Genomic DNA, 18,858 nt, shown 5'->3' with positions numbered 1-18,858 from the left:
TCCAAAACTATACAGTAAAATGACTTGAAAATAATAACAGTAATAGTCAGGGTCAGTCTCAACCGGAATCCAATGAACAAATGAGCAAACCTATGAAGGAACAGTTTTTATAAGCATTTGAACATGTGACATGGTGTAAGTGGATAGAATGCACTTTTGATGATTGGGGTGAGTTTGCCTTTACCTTTCTCCAAAACTATACAGTAAAATTACTTGACAATAATTACAGTAATAGTCAGAGTCACTCTGAACATTAATCAAATGTTAGAACGGGCAAACCTATGAAGGAACACTTTTTATGAGTGTTTGAAAATGGGACATGGTGTAAGTGATAGAATGAACTTTGATGTGTGGGGTGAGTTTGCCTTTTCTCCAAAACTATACAGTAATATAACATACTTGTATATATAAATTGTGTGTATGTGTGTGTGTGTGCGTGTGTTTTTAATATCATTTGTGTTTCATTCATCAGGTATGCAAGCATATTTCATAGATCAGGTTTTTATTGTTCATATATGCAATTTATGGATAATTGACAGATTAAAGCCACCAAAAGCCTGTTGTATCATATTTGTCATTTACATTAACATGAAAAATGTAAGTAAATAAATAAATATTTATACATGATGTAAAATAATTAAATGTATACTTTATATATACACAAACATTAAAATCAACAATACAAATGTAAAATAAATGTATGATAATTAACATCAATATTACAGATTTCATTAGCATTAATTAATATATTACAATAATTAATGTATACTATATATATATAAGCATTCAAATTAAAATAAGTAAATAAACATTAATACATGACATATAATAATTAAATCAACAATAACAATTTAAAATAAATGTTTGATAAATAACATTAATATTCCATTTAATTAGCATTAATAAATATATTATAATAATCAGAATCAGAATCAGAAAGAGCTTTATTGCCAAGTGTGCTTGCACAGACAAGGAAATTGTTTTGGTGCTGAGGCTTCCAGTGGACTATACAAATACAACAAGAAACATGAAACATTATAAGAATTATAAGTTATAAGAATAAAGAATAAAAATATAAATATATGAGAATAAAAAGTATCACAGTTAGGTTTAGTCAGAATAGACATTTCCAGATTTACAGATTATGAACATAGTTACAGTGTTTTGAATATTATAATAAATAAATCTAAATATAAGTATCACCTGAGTTGTAGGATATTGCACTAAACTGTGGGAGTATTGCACTTGAAGGCATATGCCTTGGGAGGTGTGTTAACTGTTCAGAAGGGAAATGGCCTGTGGGAAGAAACTGTTCCTGTGCCGAGATGTTCTTGTGGCCAGTGATCTAAGTCTCCGTCTTGACGGTAACCGTTCAAACAGGTGGTGACCAGGGTGAGTGGAGTCTGTGATGATTTTACCTGCTCTCTTCCTCACTCTGGAAGAGTACAGGTCCTGGAGGGATGGCAGGAGGGCACCAATGATCCTCTCCGCAGTCCGGACTGTCCGTTGTAGTCTCCTGATGTCTGATTTGGTAGCTGAACCAAACCAGACAGTGATGGATGTGCATAAGACAGACTCGATGACGGCTGAGTAGAACTGAATCAGCAGCTCCTGTGGCAAGTTGAAATTCCTCAGCTGGCGAAGGAAGTACAGTCTCTGCTGGGCCTTTTTTACAATGGAGTCAATGTGATTGTACCACTTCAGATCCTGAGAGATGGTAGTGCCCAGGAACCTGAATGACTCCACTGCTTCCACAGTGCTGTTCATGATGGTGAGTGGGGGTTGAGTGGGGGTGCTGAGCTGTTCCTCCTGAAGTCCACGATCATCTCCACTGTTTTGAGCGTGTTCAGCTCAAGGTTGTTGTAACTGCACCAGACAGCCAGCTGATCAACCTCCAGTCTGTAAGCAGACTCGTCACCGTTCCGGATGAGACCAATGACAGTGGTGTCGTCGGCAAATTTCAGGAGCTTGACAGAGGGGTCTTTAGAAGTGCAGTCATTAGTGTACAGGGAGAAGAGCAGTGGGGAGAGAACGCACCCTTGAGGGGCGCCAGTGCTGGTGGTGAGAGTCCTGGATATGTGTTTCTCCAGTCTCACGCGCTGCTGCCGGTCCGTCAGGAAGCTGGAGATCCACTGACAGATCGAGGATGGTATGGAGAGCTGGGTCAGTTTGGCTGTGAGAAGATCAGGCATGATGGTATTGAAGGCTGAACTGAAGTCCACAAAGAGGATCCTTGCATAAGTCCCTGGTCTGTCGAGATGTTGCAGGATATAATGCAGTCCCATGTTGACTGCATCATCCACAGACCTGTTTGCTCTGTAAGCAAACTGAAAGGGATCCAGCAGGGGTCCAGTGATGTCCTTCAGGTGGGCCAACACCAGTCTTTCAAACGACTTCATGACCACAGACGTGAGAGCGACAGGTCTGTAGTCATAAAGTCCAGTGATTTGGGGTTTTTTTGGGGACCGGAATGATAGTGGAACGTTTGAAGCAGCAGGGAACTTCACACTGCTCCAATGATCTATTGAAGATCTGTGTGAAGACCGGGGCCAGTTGGTCAGCACAGGCTTTTAAACAAGCAGATGAGATGCCGTCTGGGCCTGAGGCTTTCCTAGTCTTCTGTTTTTTGAAGACTCGGCTCACGTCCTCCACACAGACCTTAAGATCAGGTTGGATGGCAGGAGGTGCAGGAGGTGATGGTGAATGTGTGAAGTGCAAGTTAGAGCCGGTGTGTGGTGTGAATGAGGGCTTTTCAAACCTGCAATAAAATGAATTTAAATCGTCAGCCAGGTGTTGATTGTCCACAGATCGGGGGGATGGTGACTTGGAGTTGGTGATGTTCCTCAGGTAATTCCAGACTGATATGGTGACATGCCTGGTCGTTGGATGAAAACTGTTTTTGAAATTTCCTTTGCATTACATTTCACTCAAAATTATACCAGTCATTTATAGTATGTGTTTTGATTAGAGTATCTAAGTAATTTATACTTCATCATGTCAGATGTTAGGCATGATTTGAATGCAAAGAACTCAATACTTGGTAGAAAATACACAATGACGGTAACATTTGATGGATCGTTTTTGTGTTTGAATGTGTCATTTTGAGCAGAAAATTTACTCGAAATGTCACAAATGGCAAGTTACTAAACCTGACAACAAAAGCAATGATAAAACAGTGTAAAAACAGCTGGAAACCAGTGAAAAATGAACCTCATTAATTATGCAAGGTCCAGTGCATGATGGGAACCCCAGTATCAGAAAAGTTGAGTAATTTTTACTTCATTTTATTGAGTTGATATTTACGCTTTCATTTCTACTCGCTTGAATTAAGTACTGATATGGAATTTACTTAGTTTTTTTTTTATTCTTGCCTGAACTAACTTTTTCTTGTAAATTACATTGTTACTTTGTAAATAAATCGAAAGTAGAGCTGTGCAATAAATCAAATCACGACATGGTCTGTGAATATTAAAGTGCAAAACGACATAAATATATAATCTGCTTGATCTGCGTGTCTCTGTGGGAATGAGCTGAGCCGCTTCGTCTACTACATATTCAAGCTCATGGTGTTTTCAGCATCTCACAAACAATACGAGGACATGATCACATGAACATTTCCAGAGCTGCTCTGAGAGAACGCCTAATGAGCATTTTCATCATTTTATTTGAGAAAAACCATTGTCAAATACACTCTGGAACAGGTCTTCACTACAACCCGTCAAAATAAAAGTTCGGTTTAACTAGGAGAAATTATGAAAGAAATGCCTACAATATAACGCACATCTCAGAATAACAAAAAGACTATTTATTTCAATATTTGTAGCAAATCAGCTCTATGAAATATTAATAATCAATAATAACTGGTTATAATTGATTGTGAATATTAGGATCAGTTAATATAATTAACCTAAAGTAGTAAAATTAATTTTTACTTCAACCCACCTGTTTGTAGTAAAATTAATTTTTACTTCAACCCACCTGTTTGTCCCGTGGACACGTTGTTAATTGTTTATTAATTCTAAGAAATATTCATTTCCGGGGAAGGGAAATGTCTTTCTTACTGTACAGTACTATTAAGAGCATGTAGTCACAATCTAAATCGTAAGGTAAACTTCGTATGCAAGCAGAGAATTAGGACCAAATACATATTGTGCACAAGTTTTATTAAAAAAAACATGAAAACATAACTAACATACAAACAATTACACATTCATTCATTCATGCATTCATAGGTAGATGGTTAAAGTGACAGAATGAAACCGGAGGTAGGAAATGGAACTCTGGAAAAGATCCATTTAACTATGAAAAGAAACATCAATATTATCATTTTCAAAGCACTTTCTTAAAAGCATATTTGCATGGCCTTGCAGTGAACACAATTCCTGAAGTTGTTGAAAATTGACGTTTGTTGGTTCTGTGAGTGTCAAATGTTGAAGTTGCAGTCGTTTTCTTCTCCGTTGGATGAAGAAGGTATGATGAACTTGCGTGGTTAGTTCGACTCACAGCCTGCTGGGGCCCAAGGGCCCCGGTGGGGGCTCAATGCAGACATAAACCCGAAGAAGCAGCAGTGGAGGCCAGAGGAAGAGAGGACTAAGAGAGCCAATGGTAGGAGTTGCGATGGACTTCTTCTGCGTTGAATGAAGACGTTGTGCCAAACTGCTGAGGTTGTCCTGGATTCTGCTGTGGTTGAGAGAATCCTCTCTATCCTGAATGAGCACATGGCTGGTTGTGAGTCAAGGCTTGCTGCCCTGGGGCCTGCTGAGGCCACGTACCGAGAAGTCAAGAGTGTCAAGAGACCAAGCTGATCTTGATCAGTGATTTTTAAAGGGTGAAGATGTCACACCCTCTGGAGGTGTGTGAGACAATAAGAAGTTGTCCCTTTGGAGGGAGATTTTACGACCCTTTGTGTTCGAACAGGACATTTGAATCTGTAATTTCATTGGGTGTTTAAGATTTTTTTTTTTTCAAGATTCTTATAATACCCACGCGTCACAAAGTTAGCAAAATTTAATGTAAATTAACAAATGGGGAACAAAGATAGGATTTCATAGAGACCAAACATGCCACACATTTGATTTTGGTTAACCATAGTATACAAAGTCTGAAACATTAACACATTAGAGTTTACAAGAAAAAAACAACATAAAAGGAAAATCATGAGATGGGAAAATTAGATACATGTTTATACATTTCTCAAGTGGTTATATATAGAATATGTAGAATTAACTGTTTTTACTTCTCCTTCTCAGTAAGAATTAAGTGAGTCTCACATCTCTCAGGAATTCCCTTGTTGGGGTCGTAAAAATTCTTATCAATGTAACAGGGCACTGTGAGTGTCTGAGTTCTGCCAGTGGTGTTAGCTTCATTGTGAGGTTAGTTTCAGGGGAAGTTACACAGATCTTTGTTGGGAGAGTGATTTTGTCGGACTATTCATTAAATATAATGAATAATTTGTGTGTGTGTGATTGGTCCAGACGATACATATTATTTAAGGAATATTTTTTAAAGAATTTTCATTTGATTACCACTGTTTTTGATAATATATTTGTATTTAATCATAAAAAGAAAAAAATATTTTCTGAATAAAATACATGTCATAGGACTCTATTTATTATTCTAAAAATTTTTAATAAATTATTAATGTTAAAAATAAGTTGTTAATCTAATTTATTATCAATTATTGAATTGAGTTGATTAGAACAGTTTTATTGAAATTTTAATAAGCAAAACAAACCAAATGGTTTTAAGTCATTCTAATGTCATTCAATCATTCTAAAAATAAAAAAATCATTCATTTAACTGTCATTTTAACTGACGATGATAATAATAACAACCATAATTTAATAATACCATTTATTTATTTATTTAATAATTGATTAATACTGTAAACCGTGATATTTTCTGAGATGGTTATCATACTGTGAAAATCTACATCCCGAGGGAGTCCCCATCCCTCCCCCGCAGTTAAAAAATAAACTCAGTAAATTTTAAATGAGCTACTTTTTACTTTTACTTGAATAGATTTTTAGACATGTTATTTGACTTGTACTTAAGTAAAATTTCATTGAACTAATAGTACTTTTACTTGAGTAAAATATTTTAGTACTCTTTCCACCTCTGCCTATTTTACATATAAACATGCGTGTTTACAGGATTGTTTGGGCTTTCTTTTAAGTCCATATATATTTAATTATATAAATACACATAAAAGAACTACAAATAATTGTATCTTTGTTTTTTGTACCAAGGGTATAAATGAATAAGGATTGCACTCATTGTATACGTTTATTCATATTTTAGTTAATAATTTGTAAGTGCATCATTGTGTCATGAATTTCCTTTGAGGGGGCACATCAGTGTGCTCAATAATGTGCCTTTTACTTTTAAACAGTATTCAGTTGATCCTGATGAGCGCTCATTGTTACAGTTGTATACATGACGGCATTCTTCTTCCACGAAGGGTCATGCCTAGGGCAGGTCCACCATCTGATCTGGAATTGGACCAGATCCGGCTGACTATGGTAACCTCGGGATTATGAAACAGACAGATTGTTAGCGTAGAAATAAACCATTACTGTACCTTATCTGGGTCACTATATATATATATATATATATATATATACAGGTCCTTCTCAAAAAATTAGCATATTGTGATAAAGTTCATTATTTTCCATAATGTAATGATAAAAATTAAACTTTCATATATTTTAGATTCATTGTACACCAACTGAAATATTTCAGGTCTTTTATTGTTTTAATACTGATGATTTTGGCATACAGCTCATGAAAACCCAAATATTCCTGTCTCAAAAAATTAGCATATTTCATCCGACCAATAAAAGAAGTGTTTTTAATACAAAAAAAAAAAGTCAACCTTCAAATAATTATGTTCAGTTATGCACACAATAGTCAATACTTGGTCGGGAATCCTTTTGCAGAAATGACTGCTTCAATGCGGCATGGCATGGAGGCAATCAGCCTGTGGCACTGCTGAGGTGTAATGGAGGCCCAGGATGCTTCGATAGCGGCCTTAAGCTCATCCAGAGTGTTGGGTCTTGCGTCTCTCAACTTTCTCTTCACAATATCCCACAGATTCTCTATGGGGTTCAGGTCAGGAGAGTTGGCAGGCCAGTTGAGCACAGTAATACCATGGTCAGTAAACCATTTACCAGTGGTTTTGGCACTGTGAGCAGGTGCCAGGTCGTGCTGAAAAATGAAATCTTCATCTCCATAAAGCTTTTCAGCAGATGGAAGCATGAAGTGCTCCAAAATCTCCTGATAGCTAGCTGCATTGGCTCTGCCCTTGATAAAACACAGTGCACCAACACCAGCAGCTGACATGGCACCCCAGACCATCACTGACTGTGGGTACTTGACACTGGACTTCAGGCATTTTGGCATTTCCTTCTCCCCAGTCTTCCTCCAGACTCTGGCACCTTGATTTCCGAATGACATGCAAAACTGAGCAACAGTCCAGTGCTGCTTCTCTGTAGCCCAGGTCAGGCGCTTCTGCCGCTGTTTCTGGTTCAAAAGTGGCTTGACCTGGGTAATGCGGCACCTTTAGCCCATTTCCTGCACACGCCAGTGCACGGTGGCTCTGGATGTTTCTACTCTTGACTCAGTCCACTGCTTCCGCAGGTCCCCAAGGTCTGGAATCGGTCCTTCTCCACAATCTTCCTCAGGGTCCGGTCACCTCTTCTCGTTGTGCAGCGTTTTTTGCCACACTTTTTCCTTCCCACAGACTTCCCACTGAGGTGCCTTGATACAGCACTCTGGGAACAGCCTATTTGTTCAGAAATTTCTTTCTGTGTCTTTCTGTGTCAATGATGGCCTTCTGGACAGCAGTCAGGTCGGCAGTCTTACCCATGATTGCGGTTTTGAGTAATGAAACAGGCTGGGAGTTTTTAAAAGCCTCAGGAATCTTTTGCAGGTGTTTAGAGTTAATTAGTTGATTCAGATGATTAGGTTAATAGCTTGTTTAGAGACCCTTTTCATGATATGCAAATTTTTTGAGACAGGAATTTTAGGTTTTCATGAGCTGTATGCCAAAATCATCAGTATTAAAACAATAAAAGACCTGAAATATTTCAGTTGGTGTGCAATGAATCTAAAATATATGAAAGTTTAATTTTTATCATTACATTATGGAAAATAATGAACTTTATCACAATATGCTAATTTTTTGAGAAGGACCTGTATATATATATATATATATATATATATATATATATATATATATATAAATATAAATATAAATATATATATATATATATATATATATATATATATATATATATATATATATATACTGTGGTCACATACAGTACTTAATCTTTAAATCGGTTAATTTAAAAATAGACATTTTAAGCTTTCCATGGCTCCAGACTGCGACCAAATGGTCGCATTTTGCCACCAAAATTTGAGAGTGTGTGACTGGATGTAAAATTCATGTGCGACCAGTAAATTTGCCCCCCTTTTTTTTTTTTTTACACGTTAAACTCGAATGGGGCGAGTCAATGAATCCGGAATGTGTGGCAGGCCAATAAGTGTGAGAAAAATAGGGGAAGGCCACTGTAAGTGGCTAATGTGTGGAGGGGGAGGGTCCTAGAGATAATCGAGCGTGTGTAAATGTCTGTGGGAAGGAGGAGAAAAATATCATAACCATCTATGTGCGTCTGACTCTGAGCAATGAGCAAGCGAATTATTGACTCGTTCTTCCGACCTGCGGCTAGTGTGCCAGTGCCAGAGTCTACAGTGTCACAGTCGGATGGTGATTCAGACGTTTGTGTGGCGAAAAAGGCCCGAACTCACCATTTTAGGGAAGACTGGCTGGGAGAAATCAGCTTGTTGAGGTAACGTTACTGTAAGGAAACTATTTGAACTGCGAATGTTGCAGTCGCTACCCCAAATTGCGGGGAACACGAACGGCCTCGTTTACACTGTCAGTGAAATATGACCAATTCCGATTTTTTTGCACATATGTGACACAGATTGGATGTGTTCTATAACAGTAAACAGGAAAAAATGCATCCATTCGGATATTTCGAGATCGGTTTCAGGCCTCGTTCATATGTGGAAATAAATCAGATATAAATCAGATATGTGCCAATGCGACTGTCATGTAAACAGGCAGATCGGATTTTTTGAGGATTAGGCTACGTCTCCGCGGTTTAATGACGAGAGAAACCCAGACGCGCATCTGCGAACGTCGTGACGTCTCAGGAGAGGAGTGTGGACACACCTCGACACTACATTTAAAAGGTTGGCTTGTTCATTATGCCATAGACCCACTGCTCCTCGTTAAAGCCCGCCACGATCTCATGAATTTGAAACAGCATATTGTTATTTCTGCATCCTATTATCAAAGATTTTTTATTAGTAATACAGTGGAAATTAGTAGAAATGTGTATTTTTGGGCTAAATTTTCTGGTTGGGGGCCACTGCGCTCCTGGGGAAAAAAGTTAGTCTGGAGCTTTGCTTTCGATAGATGAATTTCTAAAGTCTGAGAGGAAAGTTCTCACTGAGTTTTGGTTTATTTTAGGGCTGCAACTAACGATTATTTTTTCGATTAATCGATGAATCGGAAGGAAAAACAAAAAAACAAAAAAGCTTTAATTTCAAAGTCTTTATTCAAAAACAGAACTGACAGTGCAAATTCACATTGCAAAAAAATGGACCAACACAAAAAACATACACATGTATGCTTTACATCTGCCAAATATATAGGCTTTTTAAAAATAAAGTGCACAAAAATATGTATATTTTTGTTTAAAGGGACCTGAGCTGTCAGAACAATAAATCATTTATAAAAAATAAAGAAAAAATACAAATCAGAAAACTTAACAGGACTTGTTTGAACGTCAGAACTTGTTCTCTATACTACATCCACACACACTCACAAACTCTCACATTCCCAAATGCACATACTCACAAACTTGTGTTTTGTTTTTTGTCAAAGATGTTATAGGCTAATCTTTAACAAAATGTTTGACATTATTTGACAAGCAAATGCACACAAAAGACAAGTCTCGCGCATAGATAATAGGTAATAATAGCAATAATAATATTTATAACAGAAGATAATATCTCTAGTCTATCCTAATATTAATTATAAATACAATGTAGGGCTGGGCGATATGGCCCAAAAAAATGTATCACGATATTTTTTATATCAGTCGATATTGATAATTATCACGATAAATGTCAAATCTTTATTTCTTTCAAGTTTAAAGGCAGATTTTTGCTCCTAAGTGAAAGTTGTAGAAACCAGAGCGTTAATTGTGGTTTTAAACTACTCTTTATGGTCAGAACATATGACAAACACTTTTAATGTAAAATGCTGTGCGGCAGCATGCAGACATAGGCAAGACGGCTCGCGCGCCTATTGGCTGCCCTGCGGCAACAGCAGCAGCCTATCGAGAAAGGCCCTGCATGACGTGGAACCCAATGGGAATAGGCGTGGCCTTGGCCTATAAATACGCTCGACAGGCTGATACAAACTGGTTTTCATCACTGAAGCGAACCAGCGCTGTTGAATGCACGGCAAGATACGCAGTACTCTTTCCCTCTCTAGAGAGAACCGAGGTTACGTTAGTAACCGAGTACGTTCTCTTACGAGAGTATCTCTTGTACTGCGTAATATCTTGCGCTATGGGAACACAATGCAACACGCCGTGCGTACTGGGATCCGACACCAAATTCCCAAGGGCAGTAGCCCCGGGCTCATATAGTGCATAATCACCGTAGACTCACAGAGAGTCGGAGAAGAGAGGCTACAAGCATCATTCCCCATGAAATAGCATCCCACAGGAGCTAGTTATGTTAACAGTGTGTCACGCAGACAGGGTGAACGTGTTCAGCCTGAACTGGGTATAAGTACGAGTTATTCAACACCCATGGAGCTGTTCTATCGATCAGTGAGCGATGCAAAAGCAAAACTCAGCATTCTGCGCCGGTGCAGCGGGGCAGAGAGTACTGAATTCTAGACCGACAGCAGCTTGGCCTGTAAGGCGGGAACCTCTAGGTTATAAAACCTTATAAATGTAGACGGCGAGGCCCAGCCTGCCGCCATACAGATATCTTGCAAGGAAATCCCGCTAGACCACGCCCACAACGAGGCCACGCCTCTCGTGGAGTGCGCTCTGACACCCAAAGGACACTGCAGGCACTTAGAAGTGTAGGCCAGCGCTATGGCATCGACTATCCATCTGGATAGGCTCTGTTTTGATGCGGCCAGTCCCTTGGAGCGTCCGCCAAACAAAACGAAGAGCTGCTCAGTCTGTCTGAAGACAGACGAGCGGGACACATAAGCTCTCAGTGCCCTGACAGGGCAGAGGAGACTTGCATCCTCTTCCTCATCATGAACCGGGAGGGCGCACAGGGAAATAACCTGGGCCCTGAACGGTGTGTTGAGGGATTTGGGCACGTACCCATGCCTTGGTTTGAGTATGACTTTTGAGTCATTAGGCCCAAACTCCATTCATGACACGCTTACTGAAAACGCTTGCAAGTCCCCTATGCGCTTCACTGAAGCGAGAGCCATAAGGAATACCGTTTTGAGAGACAGATGTTTCATGTCTGACAAATGGATTGGCTCGAATGGGGCACCTTTCATGGCTTCAAAAACCGTAGAAAGGTCCCACACAGGGACTGAGGGGCGTCTGGGAGGATTCAGCCTCCGAGCTCCCCTGAGGAATCGCAGGTCGTTTTTCCCCAGTGACTGGCCAGACGTCGGTTTTGCAAACGCCGCTATGGCCGCCACGTATACTTTGAGCGTGGATGGGGTTCTGCCCTTATCCAGCAGCTCCTGAAGGAAGGAGAGCACGTCCTGAACCCCGCAGTCTGTGGGTGAAAAGCCCTGAGCTTGACACCAGGCAGAGAACACCGACCACTTTGAGGAATAGAGCTGTCTAGTAGACGGGGCTCTAGCCTGCATGATTGTGTTTAACACTCCCTCTGGGAGGTTAGCGGGTACCCGTTGATAGCCCATGCATGAAGGGACCATAAATCCGGGCGAGGATGCCAAATCGAGCCCTTTGCCTGAGAGAGGAGGTCTCTCCTCACCTGTATCGGCCACGGGGCAGTGCTGGTCAGCAGCATCAGAACTGGGAACCAATTCTGGTTCGTCCAGAGTGGAGCCACGATCAGCACTGGGCATCCATTTTCCCTGATTCGTTTCAGCACTTGAGGCCGGAGCGGGACGGGGGGAAAAGCATAGAGGGGGCAGTGGGGCCATACGTGGGCCAGCGCATCCCTGCTCTTGGAGAAAAAGTTCGGACAGTGAGCGTTTTCTTGGGACGCGAACAAGTCCACCTCCGCTCTGCCGAATGTCTCCCACAGCAGTTGGATCGTCTGCGGATGCAGCGACCATTCCCCTGCTGGGACATTGTTTCCGGACAGACAGTCTGGTCCCAGATTCAGGTGACCAGGCACATGCGCTGCTTTCAGTGAAAGCAGGTTGTGCTGAGCCCAGACCAGGAGGCGTTCCGTCAGCCTGTAAAGGTTTCGGGACCTGACGACACCCTGGCGATTTATGTATGCCACCTACATATTGTTTGTTTGTTGTAGTTGCTGTTGAGGTATGATTTTCTAGACATTTAACCCTCTGAAACCGACGGCATCGTCGACGACGCCACACGACTCCTCCGATAAATATTGATATTATTTGATGAAAAATTGATCGATTTCCTTACCGTTTTTTGCAGCAGAAAGCTAACACGCTAGCCGTCACGGGGGTGTATTTGGTGTCTTTCTAGCCTTTTCAGAAGGTTTTCTATCCAGCCTGGAACTTGTGCGTCCTTTCAGAGTGTTTCAGTAATAAATCCATATGTGTATATCCCAGTTTTGATCTCTGAAGTCCATAATTTATAAATTTTCCGTCATATTTGCTGCTAGCTTGATGCAAGCTGCCATTTTGGACATCTCGCGATGCTTTGCGTGAGGTTGTTGACCAATGACAGGCTGATCCGTCGTCCACGTTGGTGTGCGTCATTACGCATGAACCAAGGGTGATATTTTGGAAAGAGAGAGACGCACGGCACAGTGGTTTCGAGGAGAGAGAGAGAGAGACGCACAGAGAGACGCGAGTTTTGAATAATACACAGAGAAACACGGAGAATAATGGATCCTCAGAGATTGAGAAACATGGATGTAAATCAAGCACTGGCCTTTTTTGATGCCATGGAGGATGATGGATTTTCTGGAGAAGAGCGCTTTTTGACTGATGAGGAACTTGATTACCAGAATCGTCTAGACCCTGCTGAAGAGTAAGTTACATTTATTTATTTACTGTAAAAGTATAAAAATAAACAAAAACTAATATGATAAAATATACATTTTCTAAATATGGAAAAATAAGTTATGTAAAAGTAGTATTTCGTTTTTCTGTGTGTGTTACAGAGTAGTAAGAGTTGTAGATTACACTTTGTCTCTCAACCATTGTATGTCTGAGTTTATTTACTGTAAAAAGTATAAAAAAAGAAGAAACTAATATGATAAAATATAAATTTTCTAAATATGTAAAAATAAGTTCTGTAAAAGTAGTATTTCATTTGTTTATGTTTGTTACAGAGTTGTGGATTACACTTTGTCTCTCAGCCATTGTTTGTCTGAGTTTACCTAGAGATACAAACAAAGGATGTTGTAGTGGGGGGTTGGTCACACCTTTTACCTGTGGAGAGAATAGTGGGGGGTTGGTCACACCTTTTGGCTGGAAAGCGAATGGTCATATTATAGCTGTGGTGGGTTGGGGGTACAGTAGCAATCTCAGCCATTGTAATCTTATGTGAAAAATCAAATACAAAAACAGTAATTGATCTAATTTGTATGATCTAATATTTTGCTTTATTTATTTGTTTTACAGTTGTGATAATGATGAAGACACCAGCCCACCCACCCAAGCCAGACAGGAAAGCTCCCATTCTTCCACTGAGGAGGGCCCTTCCACTTCTGCTGCAGCATCCCAGCAGCTGCCAGGAATAGGTCATGGACGGCTGCTGCAGTTTTTTACTTCACAAGGAAGTTTGTGCAGAGAAGCAGCAACAGCCCATGACCCACAGGGCTTTTCTGGAGGAGCTGACAGCCCAACTCTGTGGTGTTACAGTTGCTGTTCCTCCCACCCAGCAACAAAGTAACCATGTACCCGTCCAAACATCGGAACAAACTGAAGCAAGCAAGAAGGCCACCTATGGTAGAAGGCAATGTGTGAACTGCAAACAGACAAGGCAGGTGAAACAGGCCACCCCCTGGAAATGCAAAGCCTGTGATGTGGCCCTCTGTGTGATTCCTGATAGGAACTGTTTTGAGGCTTGGCATCAGTGATTTTCATGAGGCCCAAAACGCCTGGACTTCCTTTGGAAAAATGTAAATATTTTTTGTTCTGTTCAAGTTATAATGTTCATTCCTGTGCTCCAGGACTCCAAAGACTTGAACAAACTGTTTTCCAGAGGAAAATTGCTTAGCTTTTATTTATTTGTGTGTGATTTCAATAAATATTTGAGTGATTCAATTTCCGATTTATTTTTTCATTTGTCTTTGTGGTCCCATAACTTATTTTACATTCAGGTGACATCAATGAAACACAAATAAGCTGAAAGTTCAATTTGTCCTGAAAACAAAGATGTGTGTCAATTGTCTGTGCACAAAAGTGTTGATGTTTTACAAGCTTGTTTAGTGAATAACACCAGACGAAAAATTTATTGTAAAAATACCCTTAGGTCTCAGAGGGTTAATGTATATTGGAGTAGTGTAGTATTTTATATCTTGTAGTTTTTGATTTGTGTTTTTTATTGTTACTTACTAAAAAAGCGTCCATCAAACATAACCATAAGTTTGTCATCAAAGTCTGATATTCAGATGTTTGGAGTAAATCCAGTGTCTTACTAAAACTATATTATAACTGAACCAGGACGAAGTCATGTTTGTGACAGACATTATGCCTTCTGTCTGGTTTACAGCATCAAAACATGTCAAAAGGTGGAGGGCTCAAGAAGACTTGCCCAGCGTGTAAAAATAAAAATTTTAATGGCTTCAAGAAGTGCCCTATGTGCAAAAAATTCGAAAAATTCGAGCAAAAAAAAAAGATATGGGTTGCCAACACAAAAAAAAATCAGGTGACCTCACATTTGTGGGACGATGCCATCATTTTGGTAAGTAACTTTTGTTGTTCTATGTCACCATAGTCCAGTTATTTTGGGGTACTGGGGAGACTTTCTGGTTTTGACTGAGACAAGATAATGCATTAACATATTTATGGGAGCTATTTATTCAACAGTTTTAGCATCTTAACTGTACCCTACTGTCATTGAAAAACGTTGCAAACAGACCAAAGACTCTCACGATCACTTAGCCTGCAGTACTTTAAGATGTTTCACAGTGCTTCATACGAAGAACAGTTGACTTTCCCCTGTGCACAACAAGCACCAGTATGTAAGCACATGGCGCTCGGTTGACATCATATTTTGTGAGCTATTTGCCACATGAACTGAACTTGGGCAATAAGACACAGGTGCACTAGATATCAGACTTAAATCTAATGGTGCTACCATCTGACCTTGTTTGTGACTAGTGAGTGAAACTGCATCTCATACGAAATAGCATTTATTGTTCACCCAAAAGTAATACTACTAACACTGTTCTTGATATGAAGCACTACTAACCTTGCAACATTGCTACTTACACGTTTATGCAGGATAAACACGACACATGCATGTGCATACTCTTACTCTTTTGTTCTTTTGTTCTTGTCTTGTAGTTTTCTCGCTTGCGTTTATTTTAGGCTTGTTTCAGATGGATGGCTGACTGGCTGTCTGTCTGGTTTAAAGCAAAACATTCTGTGGGTCAATAACACTATTTCAGCAACAAAAAAGTAATACCTACCGGTAGTTAGCCTGCTCAAGCTAATTTTCTCTTGGTCATGATGCTTGTGTACTTCCTGGTTTTGTCATGTGCTATTGTTCCTGTAGAGTCCTAGGTTTCCTTTGTCATCGTGATTTGTCAACAAACTGCATTTAAGATCATAGAAGATGGGGCAGGGCTTGTTCGACTTGGCTGGCTGGCTGGCTAAGTGGGTGTGACTTGTTGGGCAAAAGCCCATGCAAATTCAGCAACATCACTTTTTCATTCAGCAACAACCCACAAAGGACTTCTGGGATCTTCTGGGATCTTGAATACAGCTATTCCTTGTGATGTTCCAAAAGTCTGCTTCTACCCTAAGTATTTCTTGTTGACCTGTATTTGTGCCCCAGCTTTGTGATATTGTGATAAGCAGACAAAGATCCATACACAGCCACACCAAAGCACTTGTTTTAATGTTTTTTTAAGGTTTTTTTTTTTAAATCTTTAGATAGAGAAGCTGCACGCAGTCGGCTGGAGGCCTTTGCTCCTGGTGGAATATCCACACAAGAAGGCCAAAATGATCTTGCCTAAAGATGAAGTGTTGGGCAAAAGTGCACAGACCTGTGTGCAAAACATATATGAAAATTTTAAAATGATGGTTGAAGGTAAGACTATATTTATATACTATAAACTTTATATATGTATTTTTTTATATATTATTATTTAGGGGTAGATGGTGTTGAGCAATGATTGGAAATAGTAAGGGCAACTGTGCTTCTCTGAGTATCTGAGGCTTGTGGATTTTGTATTATTTTGCCTTAGCTTTCACATTTTGACCAAATTGCGTATAGTACATTTTGTGTGTTTGTATTCTTCTAGTGAATACAGAACAGGCAACAGACAGTAGCCATGAGCCTGAGGAGGCTACTGTCACTCTAAATTTTGAGATAACAGCCCCATTAAGAGAACAAGGTGCGTTTGGCCCAGATTTGGTGCCTTCACTTTATTGTGTTCTCTGAGATTTTTGTGAAAATATGCAGATGCTTTTCACTACACCTATTTAAACTTTTATAAGACACAATGTCACCATCTTTCCGCTCATCCTCAGATTCAGTAGCCACAATATCCGTGGACCAGGGGGCTGGGACTGTGGCTGATTTTAACAAACCTCCTACTGGACAAGGTCTTAAGCTCTTCAGGTTTATTTATATTCTTTCACAAAATTCACAAAGAATTTCATTTTAGCACAAAATAATTCCTAAATCATGTTAAAATTTCCTCATTAGGGCTAAGCGCAATTTTTTTCTCCTTAAATGTTGAGATACTTTCATCCCTAAGATTCTTTGTGAATACAGACCCTAATTGTACTGTATATTATGTAATCTGTGTATACACTTTAGAGAGACAACATCATCTTTCCACTCATTCTCATCCTCAGATTTGACAAGCGGCATGAGTTTGGACCGGGGGGCTGGGACTGAGGATGGTCCAATATTGTTGCTTAGTCCTCCTCCTACAGTACAAGGTTTTACAGTGTCCTGAGTACTTCCAACCATAGCCCTGTTATTTGAGCTCACCTTATGCTGTCAGTGGGAACAAGAAGGAGAGAATTTGGTACAACATTCTCATGGTACCAAACAGAGAACAAGAACTTTATGCTGAATGGTACCATGAGAAATTAAACTGAAAGTGAGCTCATGGTCTCAGATGGTTTGCTATGTAGTCTATGCTGAACCAAATTATCTTGTTCTTCTTCCTACCAACAGCACTTGGGAAGCTCAAACAACAGGGCTATGCTTGGATGTACTCTGTAGTATCGCTTTAAACTCTTTTTTTTCAGGTCTATGTTATGACCTAATTGTATATTATGATAGACAATGCTATCTCTTCACTCATTTTAGATTCAGTAGCCACAATATCTGTGGACCAGGGGGCTGGGACTGTGGCTGTGGCTGATCAACCTCCTACTGGACAAGGTCTTAAACCTTTCAGCTTTATTTCTGTTCTTTATCTTTGGAAGAATATGCTTAAGCTTCAAATATCTGTACTGTACTGAACCAAGTCTATTTGTTTATATAGGGAAAAGACGAAATCAGAGGAAGAGAGATCTGAAATCTGACATCTGATATTCTGTCATCTTTTACATTATCAAAACAAAGTATTAATTGAATTGTTGTGCAGGTCTTATTCCTGTTATTATTGGTTTAATTAATTTCCATATGAATTGTATGCATTATGGTGTTCATACTGTAGATACGCAAGTTTTCAAGTATTAAGTATTTTCCAAGGCTACATTTGCATTTGGATTATCATTTATCATTCACTACTCTATGTTCTTATGTTGTACAGTGAGAACAAAAGATTGCCCCCACAACAATCGGGTGTGCACCCATACCGTGGGATAATACGGACAAGGCAGAGAAAGGTAGGATTGGAGAGGTAGTTAGATTGTGTTATCTGATATGATGTCTTCCCTACAGAAAATACATCTTGGCTATAGCCTAAGCATTTTTTGAAACTGGTTTGATCAGCAATTTTTTTACCAGTTAATGTTTTTGCATGAGATTTGATGGTTAAGTTGGTTTGACCATCTTATGATGTCCATTCTTAGCCTGATACACCAAACGCTTTCACATTATTTCACTTTGTGAAAAGCACCTGGGGCCTCATTTATAACCGTTGTGTACGCACAAAACAGGCCCTGAAAGAGGCGTACGCGACTTCCGACGCATAAATTGTGATTTATAAAAACAAACTTGACGGGAAAATGTGCGCACAGGCACGCAAACTCTGACCCATGCGTACGTAAGCAGTTATTGTTTTATGATTTTTTTCTAAATAGGAATGCTTACTGAAATGTTTCAGTGCATTTGATACCGGTTTCAAATATTTAGTGAGAACTTTGATAAAAGAAATTAAGGTTTGAAACCCTATGAATAGCCTGTGAATAGCCAGTCGTTAGTAGCTATAATGCAGACAAAAGAAATGCATATTTAGAGGCATAACCAGTCTGGAGAGGTGTAA

The 18,858-nt window shown here is 39.6% G+C and overlaps 1 long non-coding RNA gene across 1 annotated transcript; it reads left to right on the top strand.

Moving 5' to 3' along the window:
• The first annotated feature begins 16,731 nt into the window (after positions 1 to 16,731).
• LOC143701948 (uncharacterized) lies at positions 16,732 to 17,325 on the top strand. Its single transcript, XR_013190212.1, has 3 exons — positions 16,732 to 16,806; positions 16,943 to 17,017; positions 17,273 to 17,325. It is a non-coding gene; the product is annotated as an uncharacterized LOC143701948 (long non-coding RNA).
• The last annotated feature ends 1,533 nt before the right edge of the window (positions 17,326 to 18,858 follow it).

Source organism: Siphateles boraxobius, unplaced genomic scaffold, assembly GCF_051911475.1.
Source record: "Siphateles boraxobius isolate OS27281-9 unplaced genomic scaffold, OSU_SipBor_1 33, whole genome shotgun sequence".
In the NCBI taxonomy this organism is placed as follows: domain Eukaryota; kingdom Metazoa; phylum Chordata; class Actinopteri; order Cypriniformes; family Leuciscidae; genus Siphateles; species Siphateles boraxobius.
Note: the sequence above shows the minus strand (reverse complement) of the source record. Positions and strands in the feature narration are given on the sequence as shown.